At 44.4% G+C, this 12,599-nt stretch overlaps 1 protein-coding gene and 1 non-coding gene across 3 annotated transcripts in view; one reads left to right on the top strand and one right to left on the bottom strand.

Moving 5' to 3' along the window:
* Window positions 1-12,599, bottom strand: part of OSBPL10 (oxysterol binding protein like 10) — a 299,853-nt gene that overhangs the window by 204,612 nt on the left and 82,642 nt on the right. The gene's annotated exons all lie outside the window — the stretch shown is intronic.
* On the top strand, window positions 4,954-5,060 carry LOC120243631. Its single transcript, XR_005531362.1, has one exon. It is a non-coding gene; the product is annotated as a U6 spliceosomal RNA (small nuclear RNA).

The raw sequence follows: 12,599 nt of genomic DNA on the forward strand, positions 1-12,599 counted from the left end.
CCCTTCTCTCCACATCTGACTCCAGGGCCAGGGCCTCGGGGACCCCCTGCCTGCCAGGCCTGCCGCCCCCCACCCCCACTTATAAGCTCCCAACTGAGCACAGACCTCAGGCAGTCCCTCCGCCTGAGATGGGCCTCACCTGCCTCGGGCACTCGACTTCTGAGAAGCACCTGACCGACTGCTAGAGCTCACCAAACACGGCACAGTGGGGACCTTGGCCTTGTCCCCACCAAGGACAACAGCGATCCTGGTCTTCCACTTAAGGTTCTTTTCTGGGTTGGATAATTTCCAACTGACTCTTCCAGAATCCCAGGCCACATCTTGCCAACACACCAAAATGGCAGAGCGGAGACCCTCTCACAGAGGCTGGCGTCTCCGCCCCCCACATCCTGCCCTCCTCCACGGAGGCAAGCCCCTAGAGAACTTGACCAAGGCAGGCACAGGGCTGCAAGGAGCCAATCTTCCCAGCACTGCACACATGGATTCTGGAGGTTTCGGCTGCCCTCCAATTCCCTCTGTCTACAACCAATCGAGACGTCACCATTTCTGACATGTAAAATCCCATTTCTAAAACGTCCCCACCCTCTGTTTACAGAAAATTAAAAATGGGGGAAATCAGCAAAGTATATTCAGTCTGTGAAAGAGGACAGGAGGGGCGCCTGGGTGGCTCAGGTCATGATCTTGCAGTTCATGAGTTGGAGCCCCACGTCAGGCTCTGTGCCGACAGCTCAGATTCTGTGTCTCCCTCTCTCTCTGCCCCTCCCCTACTTGTGCTGTCTCTCTCTCTCTCTCTCTCAAAAGTAAAACAATTTTTAAAATTTTTAAAAAGAGGAGGGGAAATATCAAATTTGTGGGTGTATTTTACCAAATTTACCTTATTGAGCCCTTCTCATCTCCAGAGAGCAAGATATCAAAGTTCTCCACAACGTCATCTCCTCCTCAAGGCTGCCAGTCACATTCGAGAGGCAATTTATGCCTCCCCAAGTGGGTCTGTAACCCCTCTGGTCTCCTCACCAGGGAAGAAGGTCACACTTGTGACCCTCAGAGTTTGTGACTCAGGAGAGAAGACCAGTGTTCCTGAATTTCTCTCCCGGCAACCCAGAGAGGAACATGCTGGATCCTAGCACCAAAACCTTCCAAGTTCCAAGGCACAATAGTCAAGCTTTAACGTCTGGAATCCTCTTAACTCTTAGAACTTACGAAGGCTGGTAGTGTTACGTGTCTGTGGATTCCCAACCCTCTGGGACCTTCCTGAGTATAATCTGAAACCACTGCACAAGGAGGGAGGGAGGCAAGACACACAGGCCCCTCCAGGTTGGTGGTGGCAGCTTCGCGAGCAAAGGGAACTTGCAGAGAAGGCTTGTCTTGGGTGGCGGCAAGATCGGTAGATCCACTCGCCCACCCTCCAAATAATAAGGGTTTATAGAGAGGACTTCAGTGGGTGCAGCCGTGTACACCACGGAAGTCACTCTCTCAAGGCTGCGTCCTCGGTGCAGCCACTGGGGGCAGGAAAAGCAAGCAGAAGCCACATTCCAAGGACTGGGGAGGGATTGAGGAACCTCCCAGGGCCCAGGGCCCGCTCCTGGTCAACTGATGGTCACATCTCCTTGATGACCTTCCTCAACAATCTCCAGTACCGACTACTCAACTTATGACCAGAGATTTCCACCACTGCCACTACCACCCAGCAAAGCACCACGAGACAGGGATTCCAACGTACTCCAGAAGGTACTAAGTTGTCATCAACAAACCCGGGGACAAGTATACTCTATTACATAAGAACTCGGTCAGGGCACCTGGGAGGCTCAGTCAGTTAAGCATCTGACTTCCACTCAGGTCAGGAGCTCCCAGGCCATGAGTTTCGAGCCCTGTATCTGGCTCTGTGCTGACTGATGGCTCAGAACCTGGAACCTACTTCAGATTCTGTGTCTCCCTCTCTCTCTGCACCTTCCCTGCTCTCTCTCTCTCTCTAAAATAGACATTTAAAAAATTTTTTAAAAAAGAACTTGGTCATGCAATACTATAAGTTTAACCTCAAGGGATCAGAAAAACTTCATATAATATGGCTTGTCTATAGCAGAACTATTATGTTACCCTTCAAACCTCTTAAAGACATATAAACTGAACCATTAATACAAATAATTTTAATATTTAGAGAAAACTTTCTACATGCCATGTATTATCATTCCTACCAACTCATCTATGCCTCCCAGCAATCCTAGGAAATAGATATGATCATAACCTCTTTCTACAGATGAAAAATTCCAAGCGATATATAGTTAACAACTTGTTCACAATTTTACAGAGAAGAAATGATGGGACTAGATTTTAACTCCGGCAATCTAGCTTTACAGCTCATGGCTCTAAACCGTTAAGATTTTGTGTGTAGGGGCGCCTGGGTGGCTCAGTCGGTTAAGCATCCGACTTTGGCTCAGGTCTTGGTCTCACGGTTCATGGGTTTGAGCCCCGTGTCGGGCTCTGTGCTAACAGCTAGCTCAGATCATGGATCCCACTTCAGATTCTATGTCTCCCTCTCTCTCTGACCCTCCCCTGCTCACACTCCCTCTCTCTCAGAAATAAATAAAAACATTAAAAAAAAAAAGATCCTGTGTGTGGATTAAAATATAGGGATGCAAAAACAGAGAGTCAAAAATACATAAAGCAAACAGAAATGCAAAAAGAAAATACCATGCAATCAGATTGGGAGGTGGTAGAATCCTATCACCCAGAATTGGAAGGATATGCAGATTCAAGACAACATAAGCACAAGTTTTATTTGAAATTTTACAAATAATTAGGGCACCTGGGTGGGTTAGTCGGTTGAGTGTCCTACCCTTGATTTTGCCTCAGGTCTTGATCCCAGGGTCGTGAAATCGAGCCTGAGCTGAGCATTGAGCCTGCTTAAGATTCTCCGTCTGTCTGTCTGTCCATCTGTCTGTCTCTCTCTCTCTATCTCTCTCTCTCTCCCCCCCCGCCCCTCCCTGCCTCAAACATGGACAAGTGCACGCTCTCTCTCTAAAAAATAAAAATAAATAAGTATAAAATAATTCTCCAAATAATTATATCCCTCAGTGAAAAATATGACTTTTTAAATATGCATGAAACATTTCCCAAAACATTGCCAAAAAAACAAGAAATAGAAATTTTACAGGTCACATTCTTTAACTACAATTCATAACGGAATGACTAGTATATTAAAGACTTCAGTCTTTAAAAACTAAAGAGTTTAGTTTTAATAATATAACATTTAAATATAATTATCATAGTATAACTTAATATACATTTAGGAGACAAATATGAGTGAATATTTTTAAACTATTAGGGTAGGGAGGGCATAACAGAGGCAAAACCATAACTAAACATATTGACACATTCTAAGAAGAAAAATCTCTGAAGTAAAAAATAATCCATACATAAAATTAACAGACAACTAATAATGTAAAGCTTTAAAAATACTGAAATGTCTTGCTTTCCAAAAAGAACATTCCTTAGAGTTGGGGTTGACCCCTTCCTGCTTTTGAAACAGTTAAGCATCTTGTTAAAAATGTGGATTTCTGACTCCAACCCAGACCTAAAGAATCAGAGTCCTTGTGGATGAGTCAGGAAGTCAGGAATGTGAATTTCAAAGTTGCCCTAAAACGCCCTGAAGTAGAAGATCCAGTGCAAAATCAGAGACAGAATAAAACCTTACAGTGTTATCCACCAGCCTAGTTTCTTCTCATCCATTCAGTTTTCCACACAACCATTCCCTCGGCAAACGTCTGAGCACCTGCCCGCCCATAGAGTCGAGCAGCATTTATTATTTAAGTGTGAGACGACCTCATTTTGTCTTAGTCTGAACGAGCCCAAGCCCAGCTCCTAAATCACAACAACCCGGGCTGTGGATTTCTTGACTCTGTCACTTTGGAATTATTTTTGAAAAAGATTTAAGGAAAAGGTACTAAACCACTTGGCATGAAGCTCCTGCATAATGGGATCATCAACCAGCATTATGTAGGTGCTCGCCTGCACAGGGGGGCCCAGGGGCCGGGTTGAAGGAACCACTTCAGGATTAAGAGCCACCAGCCGCCTACGAACCACCTGATAAAGCAAGAGCATAAGTCAACGTTAACTTTGAACACATGATTTGATGCCCTGCGCTCAGATTTGATGGATGAGGAGATTCAATCTGCTTTTAAAGACTAGGTGATTTAATTCCAAAAGCAAGAACGGAGACCTGTCTAACAAGGATGAATAAAGGCTTTCAGAATATTGCCTCTCACCTTCTGAACTCCTGTTAACTCTTGAGTTCCTGGTGCCTTTAGCGAAGAACTTCCCACGATTCTAAGTAAACTGTAAAATATCAAGAGGGGTCGTAAAGCACACAGCTCTCGATTCCACTCTTGCCCTCGACAACACAGGTGACCTACCTGGAGGTCCTTACAACGGGCTGAGACTTGAGTCCCTGCTTTGTACTAAAAGGTTGAACACACACATCGAGTCACCTTGAAAGAGATTCCAATACTCACTAAAGCCCCAGGGTGAAGACGGGTGGGCATCCTCAGCCTGGCTCCCACGGAGATGAAGGGGGCTGGGAAGCCGGCCTGTGGAGACCCACCAGGGGAAATGACATCAGAAGATTCCCAGGCTCAGCTTTCCCCCAAATATCCAACTGGGTCAGGTCCTAAACCCCACTATGCCTGGATGGAGGGATCTTTCTTTGCCCTAGGATGACTCAGCGCAGAAGACAGATACAAGATTTGGTAGTAAGAGGCCTGGCTGTGGCCCAGACCTGAGCTGACATGATCATGACCCGAGCTGAACTCAAGAGTCAGAAGCTTAACCGACTGAGCCACCCAGGGGTCCCACATGAGTATTTTATTAAGTACAGCTTATCTACAGGCTTTATCTACAGGTTTTCAAGCTTTCACTGCATCAGAATCACCTGGAAGCTTGTTAAAAACACAGCTTCCAGTGCTCGCTTAGGCAGCACATATACTAAAATTGGAAAGATACAGAGAAGATTAGCATGGCCCCTGCACAAGGATGACACGCAAATTCATAAAGCGTTCCATATTTTATCAATCAATGTGATCCATCACATCAACAAAAGAAAAGATAAAAACCATATGATCCTGTCAATAGATGCAGAAAAAGCATTTGACAAAATATAACATCCCTTCTTAATAAAGACTATAGAGAAAGTTGGGATAGAAGGAACCTACTTAAACATCATAAAAGCCATCTATGAGAAGCCTTCAGCTAACATCATCCTCAACGGGGAAAAACTGAGAGCTTTCCCCCTGAGATGAGGAACATGGCAGGGATGTCCACTCTCACCACTGTTGTTTAACATAGTGCTGGAAGTCCTACATCAGCCATCAGACAACAAAAGGAAATCAAAGGCATCAGAATTGGCAAAGAAGAAGTCAAACTTTCACTTTTCGCAGACAACATGATACTCTACATAGAAAACTTGACAGACTCCACCAGAAGCCTACTAGAACTGATCCAAGAATTCAGAAAAGTTGCAGGGTACAAAATCAACGTACAGAAATCGGTTGCATTTTTATACACCAATAATGAAGCAACAGAAAGAGAAATCAAGAAGCTGATCCCATTCACAACTGCACAAAAAAACATTAAATACCTAAGAATAAACCTAACCACGGATACAAGAGATCTGTATGATGAAAACTATAGAAAACTTATGAAGGACATTGAAGAAGACACAAAGAAATGGAAAAACATTCCATGCTCATGGATAGGAAGAATAAATAGGTTAAAATGTCATTACTACCCAAAGCAATCTACACATTCAATGCAATTCCAATCAAAATTGCACCAGCATACTTCTCAAAACTAGAACAAACTATCCTAAAATTTGTATGGAACCACAAAAGACCCCGAATAGCCAAAGTAATACTAAAGAATAAAACCAAAACGGGAGGTATCACCATCCCAGACTTTAGCCTCTACTACAAAGCTGTCATCAAGACAGTATGGTATTGGCACAAAAACAGACACATAGACCAATGGAACAGAATTGAGAACTCAGAAGTGGACCCAAAAGTATACAGCCAACTAATCTTTGACAAAGCAGGAAAGAGTATCCAATGGAAAAAAGACAGCCTTTTTAACAGATGGTGTTGGGAGAACTGGACAGCAACATGCAGAAGAATGAAACTAGATCATTTTCTCACACCATGCACAAAAATAAACTCAATATGGATAAAGGACCTGAACGTGAGACAGGAAACTATCAACACCCTAGAGGAGAAAGCAGGAAACAACCTCCTTGACCTCCACCGCAGCAACTTCTTACTTGACACATCCCCAAAAGCAAAAGAATCAAGAGAAAAATAAACGATTGGGACCTCATCAAGACTAAATGCTTCTGCACGGCAAAGGAAACAACCCACAAAATTCCCAACCAACAGAATGGGAAAAGATAGTTGCAAATGGCATATCAGATAAAGGGTTAATATCCAAAATCTATAAGGAACTCACCAAACTCCACATCCAAAAAACAAACAACCCAGTGAAGAAATGGGCAGAAGATATGAACAGACACTTCTCCAAAGAGGACATACAGATGGCCGAGACACATGAAACGATGCTCAGCATCCCTCCTCATCAGGGAAATACAAATCAAAACCACACTGAGATACCACCTCACGGCAGTCAGAGTAGCTAAAACGAGCAAATCAGAGAACTCTAGATGCTGGCGAGGATGTGGAGAAACGGGCACCCTCCTACACTGTTGGTGGGAATGTAAACTGGTACAGCCCCTCTGGAAAACTGTGTGGAGGTTCCTCAAAAAATTAACAAAAGAACTCCCCTATGACCCAGCAATAGCACAGCTAGGAATTTACCCAAGGGATACAGAAATGCTGATGCATAGGAGCACATGTACCTTAATGTTCAGAGCAGCAATCTCAACAATAGCTAAAACATGGAAAGAGCCTAAGTGTCCATCAAGGGACGAATGGATCAGGAAGATGTGGTTTATCTATACAATGGAATACTACATGGCAATGAGAAAGAATGAAATCTGGCCATTTGTAGCAAGGTGGATAGAACTCGAGGGTGTTATGCTGAGCGAAATAAATCAGGCAGAAAAGGACAAATATCATATATTTGCACGTATAGGAGGATTGGGAGGAACTTAACGGAGGACCATGGGGGAGAAATGGTGGGGGAAAGGGAGAGAGGCAAACCATGAGAGACACTTGAGTGCTGAGAACAAACTGAGGACTGATGGGTGGGGGTGGGGGGGAGATGGGCATGGAGGAGGCACTTGTGGGGATGAGCACTGGGTGTTCTATGGAAACCAACTTGACAATAAACTATCTGTAAAAAAAAAAAACACAAACAAAAAACCCCAGCTTCCACGGGGTGTTGTGTGGAAGCAATGAATCACGGGAATCTACTCCCGAAGCCAAGAGCACACTATATACACTGTACATTAACTAACTTGACAATAAATCATGTTAAAATAACCACCACAACAGCAACAACAGCTTCCTGGACCCCTCTCCCAGAGCTCCTGAGTCAGGTCTGGTGTGGATCACGAGAATTTGAATTTCTTTTTTTTTTTTTCTTTTTTAAGATTTTTAAGTAATCTCTACATCCAACATGGGGCTCAAACCCACAATCCCTAAATCAAGAGTCGCATGCTCTACTGACTGAGCCAGCCTGGCACCCTGAGAATTTTGACTTCTAACTCATCCCAGGGTGAAGCAGATGCTGCTGATGGGGCCACACGTCAAGAACCACGCTTTCTCATTTGGGTGACAAGGCACTTTATCCAGTCTGTTCTTCTGCTGATCAGTCCACCATTACTGGGCCTAAAGATCGGCCCCATTAGAAAACAAAGTCCAAGGGGCGCCTGGGTGGCTCAGTCAGTTAAGCACCCAGCTTGGGCTCAGGTCATGATCTCAAGGTTCATGGGTTTGAGCCCTGCGTCAGGCTCTGTGCTGACAGCTCAGAGCCTGGAGCCTGTTTCAGATACTGTATCTCCCTCTCTCTCTGACCCTCCCCTGCTCACGCCCTCTCTCAGAAATAAATAAAACATTTAAAAAAATTTTTTCTAAAAAGGAAAAGAGAACAAAGTCCAAAAGCACACAGCACATTCCCAAACACAGATGGTAAATGGGACCTGACCCTGATGTTAACATTGCATCGTGTCAGCAGTCTGGTTAATTGACCACAATGCCAAAAAGACAGAACTTAAAACAAGAGCCCGGATTTCTTCTTTTGTCAGGGTGCCACGGAAATATTATTTGCCAAGGACTAACACCTGATTCTCAACATGATCAGTTGTACAAGGGTTCTTTGATGTGGATACTTTCACTCATTTTATGGCTAGAGAAAAGAGAAGTGGGGCACCTGGGGGGCTCAGTCGGTTGGGTGTCTGACTTCGACTGAGGTCATGATCTCACGGTTCGTGGATTCAAGCCCCGAGTCGGGCTCTGTGCTGACAGCCAGCTCAGAGCCTGGAGCCTGCTTCAGATTCTGTGTCTCCCTCTCTCTCTCTGCCCCTCTCCTGCTCACACTGTCTCTCTCTTTCAAAAATAAACAAACATTTAAAAAAAAACTTTTTAAAGAAAAGAATCTATACAAGCCCAACTTTTTAAAGAAATCTGAAGAAAACCTAGTTCCAAACCTAGGTTTTCTTTGCAAGAACCCACTCATTTCTTTAAACAAAGATTTGTTTTCACAGAGTCCCTACAGTGTGCTTGGCACCCTGTGCCAAGGGCTAAGGGTATACTGGTGGTGAGGGGTGGGGGGGTAGACAAGGTCCCTGCTCTGATGAGGGGCAGGATAGAGGAACGACACCCACAGACAATCAAATATTCACTAAAACAATACAAAACTATAGCTGTGGTGTCCTGTGTGGAAAAGAATAGAACATGACCTGGTTAGGTAGTTCCTGAGGACAAAAAATCCATCAGCTGAAGAGATAAACAAAATGTGATATACACATACGATGGAATACTATTTAGTAATAAAAAAATATCAATACCTGACGAATCTCAAAAGAAGTATGCTAAGTAGGGGCACCTGGGTGGCTCAGTCAGTTAAGTGTCCGACTTCAGCTCAGGTCATGAGCTCACGGTTTGTGGGCTCAAGCCCCATGTTGGGCTCTGTGCTGACAGCGCAAAGCTTGCTTGGGATTTATATTCTCTCTTTCTCTCTTCTCTCTCTGCCCTCCCCCACTCTCCCTCCCTCTCTCTCTCAAAATAAATAAACTTTAAAAAAAAAAAGTATTATGCTAAGTAAAGGAAGGCAAATGCAAGAGACGATGCATTATATATGATTTCATTTATACGAAATGTTCCAAAAGGGAAATTCATAGTGAGAAAATGCAGATGAACAGCTGAGAGAGCAGAATGAACCACAGACCAGCTACTGGGAATTTTTTTCAGTGATAGAAATATTCTCAAATGGGACTGTGGTGACAGTCGCACAACTATATAAAGTAATTTTTAAAAAACCTGAATTGTACACTTACAACGGGTGTTTTTTTACGGTGTATAAATTACACCTTGATAAAAGTGTTTAATGTAAGACACTTCGCGTTCCTGGCACCAGCCTAGACCAGGGTGGAGTGGCGGAATTAGTGCAGGGGTATACCAGCAGGATGTGATGAGGAACAGAAAATTAAGTTTGGGTAATTCTGTACCTGAGGTACAATTTAAAATTTCCAAGAGGTGTCAATGAGCAGTTGGGCGAATGGGTCTGGAGCCCAGAGGAGATCTGAGCTACAGCTATCAAGTTGAAATCGCCTGTAAATAAGTAGCAATTGAGGCCAAAGGCATGTATGAAATTACCCAGAAAGAGAATACAGGGAGGAAAGGGGGGACAGGGAGGAATATTCTTAAAATCAAGATGTGGGTGGGGCACCGGGAGGCTCAGTCAGTTAAGTGTCCAACTCTTGATTTTGGCTCAGGCCGTCATCTCATGGTCTGTGGGTTCCAGCTCCACTGACAGTGTGGAGCCTGCCTGGGATTCTCCCTCCCCCACCCTCTGGCCTCCCCCACTCTCTCTCTCTCTTTCTCTCTCAAAATAAATATAATAAATTAAAAAGAAAAAAAAGATGTGGAGAACCTAATCATAAACAACAAAAGAGGCAGAGAACACAAGGCAGAGGGCTAGAAGGAAACCAGAATCCCAGAAAGAGAAGGTTTAAGAAAGGAGGCTGTGACCACCTGTGCTGAATGCTGACAAAATGTCAGTAAGATAAGAACTGACTCGTGCTACTTGTGACCATACCCCGATCTGTTCTTTTCTGATTCATGGGTTGCCACAACCCTACTTTACTGTCACGCCTATCGGGACTTGTTGATACAGCAAATGCCAAGAAAGAGGGGGAAAGAATTTCTCCTACCTTCCAAGCAGTTATTGCTCAAGTTTCCCATGTGTTTCCCAGTATCCACGTTCCAGGTTTACGGGGAGCAGTGGAGAGATTCCTGGGTGGAACCCCAGGTCTGCAACTTGTGCTCGGGCCCTGACTGACTCACAGTCTGAAACCAAGTGTAGCACAGACTGCTGGCCTCCCAACCGAACACTCATTCTCTTCTCTGTCTCGAATCAAGAGAACTCTTAACTTTTCTGTGCCGGAACCCACTTCCCACCCTTCCTTTCAGGTTTGTGCAGTCACCTGACCACATTTGTTCCAGCTTGGATTCCTTCCCCTGAGTTCCTGGAAGCTGGATGTGATGGTTGGAATGCCAGCTTTGAAGAAACAGTCACAGCCTGTAGACGGTGAAGGGGAAAGTCTGAAAGGGCTTGGGTCTCTGAAATCTGTGGAACCGCAGCCCCCACACACACCAACCTTAAAAAACTTACCCCCAAACTCTTGTGTGACATAAAAATAAAGGCGGCATATCGGAATCACGTTACGGACTGACTTTTGTACTCTCCAGATTTGTATGTTGAAGCCCTAACCTCCCACATGACGATATTTGGAGATAGGGTCTATAAGGAAGAAATAAAGGTTAAATTAAGTTAGATTATGAGGGTGCAGCACTGGTCTGCGAGAATCAGTGCCCTATAAGAAGAGACTCCATAGAACAAGCTATGCGTGTGTGTGTGTGTGTGTGTGTGTGTCCACGCGCACGCACACAGCAAGATGGAAATCATCTATGACCAAAAGAAGAGGCCTCAAAATGAAACCCACCTTGTTGGCACCAGCCTCCAGAAAGGAAATAAATTTCTGTGGTTGAAGCCACCCAGTGTGTGGAATGTTTTAGAGAGCCCTTTCACAGCTCCGAGCATGCACACAGACAATTCAGTGAGGGTTTCCAGGAGGGAAACCCAGGCATTAGTAGTTTTCCAAGCCTCCCAAGGTGCCTGCAATTGCACCCAAATTTGCGAGCCAGTGGCTGGCACCACCTTTCTGTGGTTCTATGAATCACAGCGGAACCCCGTTCCTAACTGACACATGAAACCCATCAGACTCATCTTCTGGGGACCAGTGTGCGCTGTTAAAACAGGAGTCTAAGGCTCACAACTTCCACCAGTATTTAGCAACCCTCTTAAAGGCCAAACGCCGAGGATACGCTGGGAAACAGCGCACAGTGTCTGCTCTCAAGAAGCTTATAGTTATGGTGCCTGAAAACATACATGAATTTGTCCTACAAGCAAAAGCAACAAATTATGTAACTACTGTAATTATTTGGGTTAAACTCAATGTGGAACCCAGAAAAAAGTAACATGGATGAGGAGCAATCATATCACTGTATTAAGTGAAAGATAACAGCCTATTATAAAACTAAACAGTGTTTCAGAAATCACTCAGCAATTAACTGCTGAGAATAACTTAACATTCATGCTACATCCCCTTTACACATGTATACACACGCAGCATTAGAAACTGTGCTTGGGGTGCCTGGGTGGCTCAGTCGGTTAACAGTCCAAAGCTTGGTTTCAGCTCAGGTCATGATCTGACGTTTTGTGAGTTCGAGCCCCGCGTTGGGCTCTGTGCTGATAGAACAGAGCCTGCTTGGGATTCTGTCCCCCTCCCACTCTCTCTCTCTCAAAATAAATTAATCTTCCCCCACCAAGTCTTCTCATCTGGGGCGGACAGACAAGCACCCAAGCTTCTGTCACTCCTCTCCCAGAAAGAGAACAGGCAGGGCGGCTAAACATCACAAAGCAACAGAAAGTATCTGACAAGGGCAAAGAGAAAAGAAATGAGAAACGACACTGTAACTGGGGAAGGGAGGAAAGAATAGAAAATTTCACACTGCAAGAAGCAGACCTAATAGAAAAAAAAATAAAAAACACACTTAAATACTTTAAGCAGCCTCCGTGAGCTACAGGAGGACTACTGGAAACTGGAACAGAAGGCGGCAGATAAAACCACCAACTGAATATCCTGAGTTTGAAAAATAAGCTTTGTAATAGGACCCTTAATGGATTGGTAGCAGAGCAGAATGGGTGGAAGAATGAATGGGTGAGCTGGAAGATTAATCAAGGCACTCTCGCTGAAGGCAACAGGACCGGATTTTAAATGTGGGGGAAAAAATGTGATAAAACAGAAGTGTCAACATCCATCTCTCAGCAGTTCCACAGAGGGAGGGAAAAAAAAGAATAAAAAGTGAAGGGGAAAT

This window comes from Hyaena hyaena, unplaced genomic scaffold (assembly GCF_003009895.1).
Source record: "Hyaena hyaena isolate Hyena2069 unplaced genomic scaffold, ASM300989v1 scaffold_350, whole genome shotgun sequence".
Classification (NCBI taxonomy): Eukaryota; Metazoa; Chordata; class Mammalia; order Carnivora; family Hyaenidae; genus Hyaena; species Hyaena hyaena.